The following is a 6,549-nucleotide window of genomic DNA, read 5'->3' on the forward strand; positions in this document are numbered from 1 at the left end:
ATCGACGTTTCAGGCATAAGCCCTGCATCAAGAATCCTGATGAACAGCTTATGTCTGAAACATCAATTCTCCTGCTCCTCGGATGTTGCCTGACCTGCTGTGCTTTTCCAGCACCACACTCTTGACTATTAGTCCAGGGACCCAGGCAATATTCTGGGCACCCAAGTTTGAATCCCACCATGACAGATGGTAGAATTTGAATTCAATAATAATCTGAAAATGAGAGTCTAATGATGACCACTGTACATTGTCAAGATAAACCTACCTGGTTCACCCATGTCCTTTAGGTAAGGAAATCTGCCATTCTTGTCTTGTCTGACCTGCACGTGACTCCAGACCCACAGCAATGTGGTTAACTCCTAACTGCTTTCTGGGCAATTGGGGATGGGCCATAAATGTTTGCCTAGCTAGTGACATCCACATCCTATGTATTCATTTTTTTAAAGAATGAGATTCATGTGCTTTAAATTCCACAGCCAGATAAAAGATTTATTGAAATTGTAACATTACAACAATTTAAAAAAAGCAAGATGCACACAAAATTAGAAGCTAGTATGAAATGGAGTGATCCAATTGTCAATTGAGAGATATATTAAGGCATTCTGCCTTGTTGTTGCAATAACAGCTTGCACTCTAGTGCCAAAAATTAACTTGCAAACTAATCTGTTGGACCTCGTGACAGTGAAAGAGGGATTGAATGTATGTCATATGCTGCAGTTTTCACAAATTGGAATCTAACTGCTCAATCTTTTCCTTCCTGTCAATTGCACCATTTAACAAGAATTATTACTGTGTAACACCTTGAACACTAAGTCTTTCTGATGAGCTGCTTCTCTGTACGTGAAGCAGCCAGCACTAAGGAAAGTTTTTCTTTTCCTTATTAATATGCAATCTCTTCATATACATTTAATTCGTAGCAATTTGAAGATTTATATGTTGCTCCAACCTCACCATATCTAAAACACAATAATGCAAGAATTCCTCCAGTGCAGCGTGAGTGGGAAACACCATCTTCCCAAATATTTAGGAAAAGCTTTGTAACATATACTGAACAGGATAAGCTCATGAACCATTCAGACAGCAGAGTGCTCAGTCAGTTCGTTTCGAACCCACAATGATTCAGTAATGGATTGTGTAGCAGTGATACATGCAACAGAATTCAAGCATCCTGCCTTGCTGTCCCAGAATAAATCCTGTACCACTTCCCAAAGTACATTCACCAATGAACAAACTATGTTTCTAAAATGCAGTCTGCACTCCTCTGGAATGGCTTGGATGCTTTGCAATGACATCATGCTGTTTTTAAAAAAAGAACAAAATAGAATGAGACATGGGTTTCAGACTTAAAGGACTTTTCCATCACTCAAAAACTCCTCAAAAATGTTTCGGAAGCAATGCAGAGAATTAAATTTCACTTTAGATAGTTGTAAACTATAACATCTGATCAGTCAGTCCACAGACACAGTCCGAACCCAGAACTTTACAGGCAGTGAGATAGAATGACAGATAAAATAAAGACTGTGGACAATTTGTAATTTGTACGAATTGGGGATTTGCAAATTAATTCTTGATTAGTTGGAATGTAACAAAGTAAAAGTTTAAATAAAATGAAATCTTGTTGGTAACTTCTCCATCTGTGAATCATGTGGTAAATGTAATCATTTTGATTTACAAATCCCTATCAGAATTGAAACATGAGATTCAAGAGGAGTTCAAACCCATGACAGGTTTAAATACAGTAAATAAAGAGAAACTATTTCCAGTGGTAACCAGAAGATACAGATTTAAGATGATTGCCAAAAGATCCAGAGGACGATATGAACAAGTGTATTTTTATGTGGCATGTTGTTGATGTTAGAACATAGTCATAGAGATGTACAGCATGGAAACAGACCCTTCGGTCCAACTTGTTCATGCCGCCCAGATGTCCCAATCTAATCTAGTCCCATGTGCCAGCACCCGGCCCATATCCCTCTAAATCTTTCCTATTTATATACCCATCCAGATGCCTTTTAAATGTTGTAATTGTACCAGCCTCCACCACATCCTCTGGCAGCTCATTCCATACACACACCACCCTCTTTTTGAATGGTCCCTTTTAAATCTTCCCCTCTTTTGCTCTGAATCTTTGCCCTCTAGTTCTGGACACCCCCATCCCAGGGAAATTAACTTGTCTATTTACCCCATCCATGCCCCTCGTGAATTTATAAACCACTATAAAGTCACCCTTCAGTCACTAGTGCACTTTAAAATGTGATAAAGAAGGTCAGAATTATATTGAAAACCAAGTTAATAGATCGGAAGAGGGATGATTTTGAGGAACTGAGAATAGGACAAGGAAACAAAGTGGGTTTCCAATTACCAAGCAACAACGAACAGGGGGTAAAATATTTGACAACTATTTGGAACAGGAAGAGGGAAAATAGGAGGAGCAAAGCACATGTGTGATATGTACCAGCGCAAAAGCCTGGCGATAGAGTATTGATCTCAGTCACATTACACCACAAGGAAATGTCACTCCAAATTCCACTTATACTTCCAGATAGGCAATGTTAGCAAGTTTTGAGAAGGTTTGTAGCTCAGGTAGAGGTTCTGGATGTAAGTTTGCTCGCTGGGCTGAAAGGTTCATTTTCAGATGTTTCGTCACCATACTAAGTAACATCATCAGTGAGCCTCCAGTGAAGCACTGGTGTTGTTACCTGCTTTATATTTATGTGTTTAAGTTTCCTTGGGTTAGTGATGTCATTTCTTGTTCTTTTTCTCAGGGGGTGGTAAATGGGGTCCAAGTCGATGTGTTTGTTGATAGAGTTCTGGTTGGAATACCATGGAATTCTCATGCGTGCCTCTGTTTGGTTTGACTTAGGATAAGTGTGTTGTCTCAGTCGAAATAAATTCCTTCCTCATCTGTATGTAAGAATACTGGTGTATTAGCACTAGTTACTACGAAGTTAGTTACTACGTCATACTACAAAGAGGAAAATTGCCTATACAGCATATTCAAAAAAAATGGGTACAGTCTGCCGATTTCTCAGCAACAAACCCAAACAAGCAGACAAAATGCATCCAGAAACCCTAGCCACTCTCCCCTACATCAAAGATATCTCAGAAATGACTGCCAGACTACTCAGACCTGTTGGCATCATGGTAACCAACACACTAAAACAGCAGCTAATGAACTTAAAAGACCCTATACAGACAACAAGCAAGATTAATGTCATTTACAAAATACCTTGCATGAACTGTAACAAACTGTACATTGGACAAAGAGCCAGAAAACTAGCCACCAGGATACATGAACATCAACTAGCACAAAAGCACATGACCCACTATCACTCGTGTCCTTACATACAGTTGAGGAAGGACATCACTTCAACTGGGACTTCACATCCATCCCAAGACAAGCCAAACAGAGACACAAATGCAAATTCCTGGAAGCATGGTATTCCAACCGGAACTCTATCGACAAACACATCGACTTGGAACCCTCTGAATAAAAGAACAGGAAATGACATCACTAACCCAAGGAATCCTAAACACATAGGTGGGAAATCATGTCTCACAAACTTGATTGAATTTTTTGAAGAAGTAACAAAGAGGATTGATGAGGGCAGAGCGGTAAATGTGATCTATGTGGACTTCAGTAAGGCGTTCGACAAGGTTCCCCATGGGAGACTGGTGAGCAAGGTTATATCTCACGGAATACAGGGAGAACTAGCCATTTGGATACAGAACTGGCTCAAAGGTAGAAGACGGAAGGTGGTGGTGGAGGGTTGTTTTTCAGACTGGAGGCTGTGACCAGTGGAGTGCCACAAGGATCGGTCCTGGGCCCTCTACTTTTTGTCATTTACATAAATGATTTGGATGTGAGCATAAGAGGTACAGTTAGTAAGTTTGCAGATGACACCAAAATTGGAGGTGTAGTGGACAGCGAAGAGGGGTACCTCAGATTACAACAAGATCTGGACCAGATGGGCAAATGGGCTGAGAAGTGGCAGATGGAGTTTAATTCAGATAAATGCGAGGTGCTGCATTTTGGGAAAGCAAATCTTAGCAGGACTTATACACTTAATGATAAGGTCCTGGGGAGTGCAGATTCATAGCTCCTTGAAAGTGGAGTCGCAGGTAGATAGGATAGTGAAGAAGGCGTTTGGTATGCTTTCCTTTATTGGTCAGAGTATTGAGTACAGGAGTCGGGAGGTCATGTTGCAGCTGTACAGGACATTGGTTAGGCCACTGTTGGAATATTATGTGCAATTCTGGTCTCCTTCCTATCGGAAAGATGTTGTGAAACCTGAAAGGGTTCAGAAAAGATTTACAAGGATGTTGCCAGGGTTGGAGGATTTGAGCTATAGGGAGAGGCTGGGGCTGTCTTCCCTGGAGCGCGGAGGCTGAGGGGTGACTTTATAGAGGTTTATAAGTGGGTGAGATCTAAACCTGAGACCCTACACCATAGGGCCTCCCTCCCACCCACTTCCTCTAACCTTACTAAGAGTCTTCAGGTTTTCTCATTTTTTTTCTTTCTTTCCTTCTCTTCCTTGTTTAGTCCTGTGTTGGCTTTCAGATTGTCAGGGTATGGCTGATAGGGCAGTTGCATGTTCCTCCTGCAGAATGTGGCAGGTGAGAGACACGACACATGTCTCTGCTGACCACATCTTTCAGCTCCTCGAAAACCAAGTTAGGGAACTGGAGCTGGATAAACTGCGGATTATCCAGGAGGCTGAGGGAGAAATTGAGAGGGATGTACAGGGAGGTACTCAATCCTCAGACACAGGATGAGGACAGCTGGATTCCAGTCGTGGGAGGAAAGGGAACCAACAGACAGAGCAGGGATCCCCTCAGCAATAAGTATACCGTTTTGGATACTGTTGGTGGGGACAGTCTAACAGGGGAAAGCCATAGTTGTTAGGTCTCTGGCACTGTGACTCAGAAGGGAAGGGGAGAGAATAGAAAAGCACGTGTGGTAGGGGATTCAATTGTTAGATGGATTGACAGGAGATTTTGTGGTCAGGATCAGGACTTCCAGAGGTATGTTGCCTCCCTTGTGCCAGGATCCAGGATATCGCCGATTGAATTTACAGGATTCTGAAGGGGGAGGGTGAGCAGCCAGAAATCGTGGTACACATTGGCACCAATGATATAGCCAGAAAGGAGATTGAGGATCTGAAAGTGACGACAGGGAGCTAGGCTGGAAGCTGAAGAGCAGGACGAGTAGAGTAGTGATCTCGGATTTGCTACTGGTGTCACGGCTCAGTGAGGTGAGGAACAGTCAGCGAGTGCAGCTTAACACGCGGCTGTGAGGCTGGTGCAGGTGGGAGAGCTTCAGATACTTAGACCATTGGGATACCTTCTGGGGAAGGTGTGACCTGTACATGACGGATGGGTTGCACCTGAACTGGAGGGGCACAAATGTCTGGGTGGGAGATTTGTCCGTGTGGTTCGGGAGGGTTTAAACTAGTTTGGCAAAGGGGTGGGAAACAGAGCTACATATCTCACGGGGGGGGGGGGGGGGGGGGGGCGGGTAGTTGTAGAATGGGCAGTGACAGGATGTAGTGAATCTATTGGGAAGGTTTTTCATGCGATGAAACAAAGGGATCGATTAAAGTCTGTGCTTTAAGGCAAGGAGTGTCAGAAATAAGAGTGATGAATTTAGAGAATAGATCAGTACTTGGGACTTTGATGTTGTGGCCATAATGGAGACGTGGGTTTCACAGGGGCAGGAGTGGTTGCTAAAGATGTTCCAGAGTTTAGAACGTTTAAAAAGAACAGGGAGGGTGAAAAAAGAGGAGGGGGTGTTGCATTGCTAAACAGAGAGTGCATCACAGCTATAGAAATGAAGGTTGTTGAAGAAAGTTTCTCTACTGAGTCAGTATGAGTGGAAGCTAAGAACAGCAAGGGAGCAGCCACCTCATAGGGGTTTTCTACAGACCTCCTAATAGCAGAGGGAGATTGAAGAACTCATGGGTGGGCAGATTCTGGAAAAATGCAGATGTAGCAGGGTTGTTGTTATGGGTGACTTCAACTTTCCCAGTATTGACTGGAACCTCCTTAGTGCAGATGGTTTGGATGGAGGTGTTTTTGTCAGGTTTGTTCAGGAGGGTTTTCTCACTCAGTATATAGACAGGCCGACGAGGGGAGAGGCCATTTTGGATTTGGTGCTTGGGAATGAGCCAGGACAAGTGTCAGATCTCGCAGTGGGAGAACACTTTGGTGACAGTGACCACAACTGCCTCACATTTACCATAGCCTTGGAGAGGGAAAGAAGCAGTTACCGAGGGAAAATATTTAATTGGGGAAAAGGAAATTATGACGCTATCAGACAGGAGTTGGGAAGTACAGACTGGGAGCAATTGTTCCACAGAAAGGACACAACAGACATGTGGAGATTGTTTAAGGAGCAGGTATTGTGAGTGATGCATAAATTTGTTCCTCTGAGACAGGTAAGAAGGGGTAAGATTAAGGAACCTTGGATGATAAGAACAGAGAAGCTTCTCATCAAAAGGAAGAAGGCAGCTTCCGTAAGGTGGAGGAAGCAAAGATCTAGCACAACTT

Source organism: Chiloscyllium plagiosum, unplaced genomic scaffold (genome assembly GCF_037043375.1).
Source record: "Chiloscyllium plagiosum isolate Xiang-an unplaced genomic scaffold, Cpla_swu_hap1 HiC_scaffold_40, whole genome shotgun sequence".
NCBI classification, from domain to species: domain Eukaryota; kingdom Metazoa; phylum Chordata; class Chondrichthyes; order Orectolobiformes; family Hemiscylliidae; genus Chiloscyllium; species Chiloscyllium plagiosum.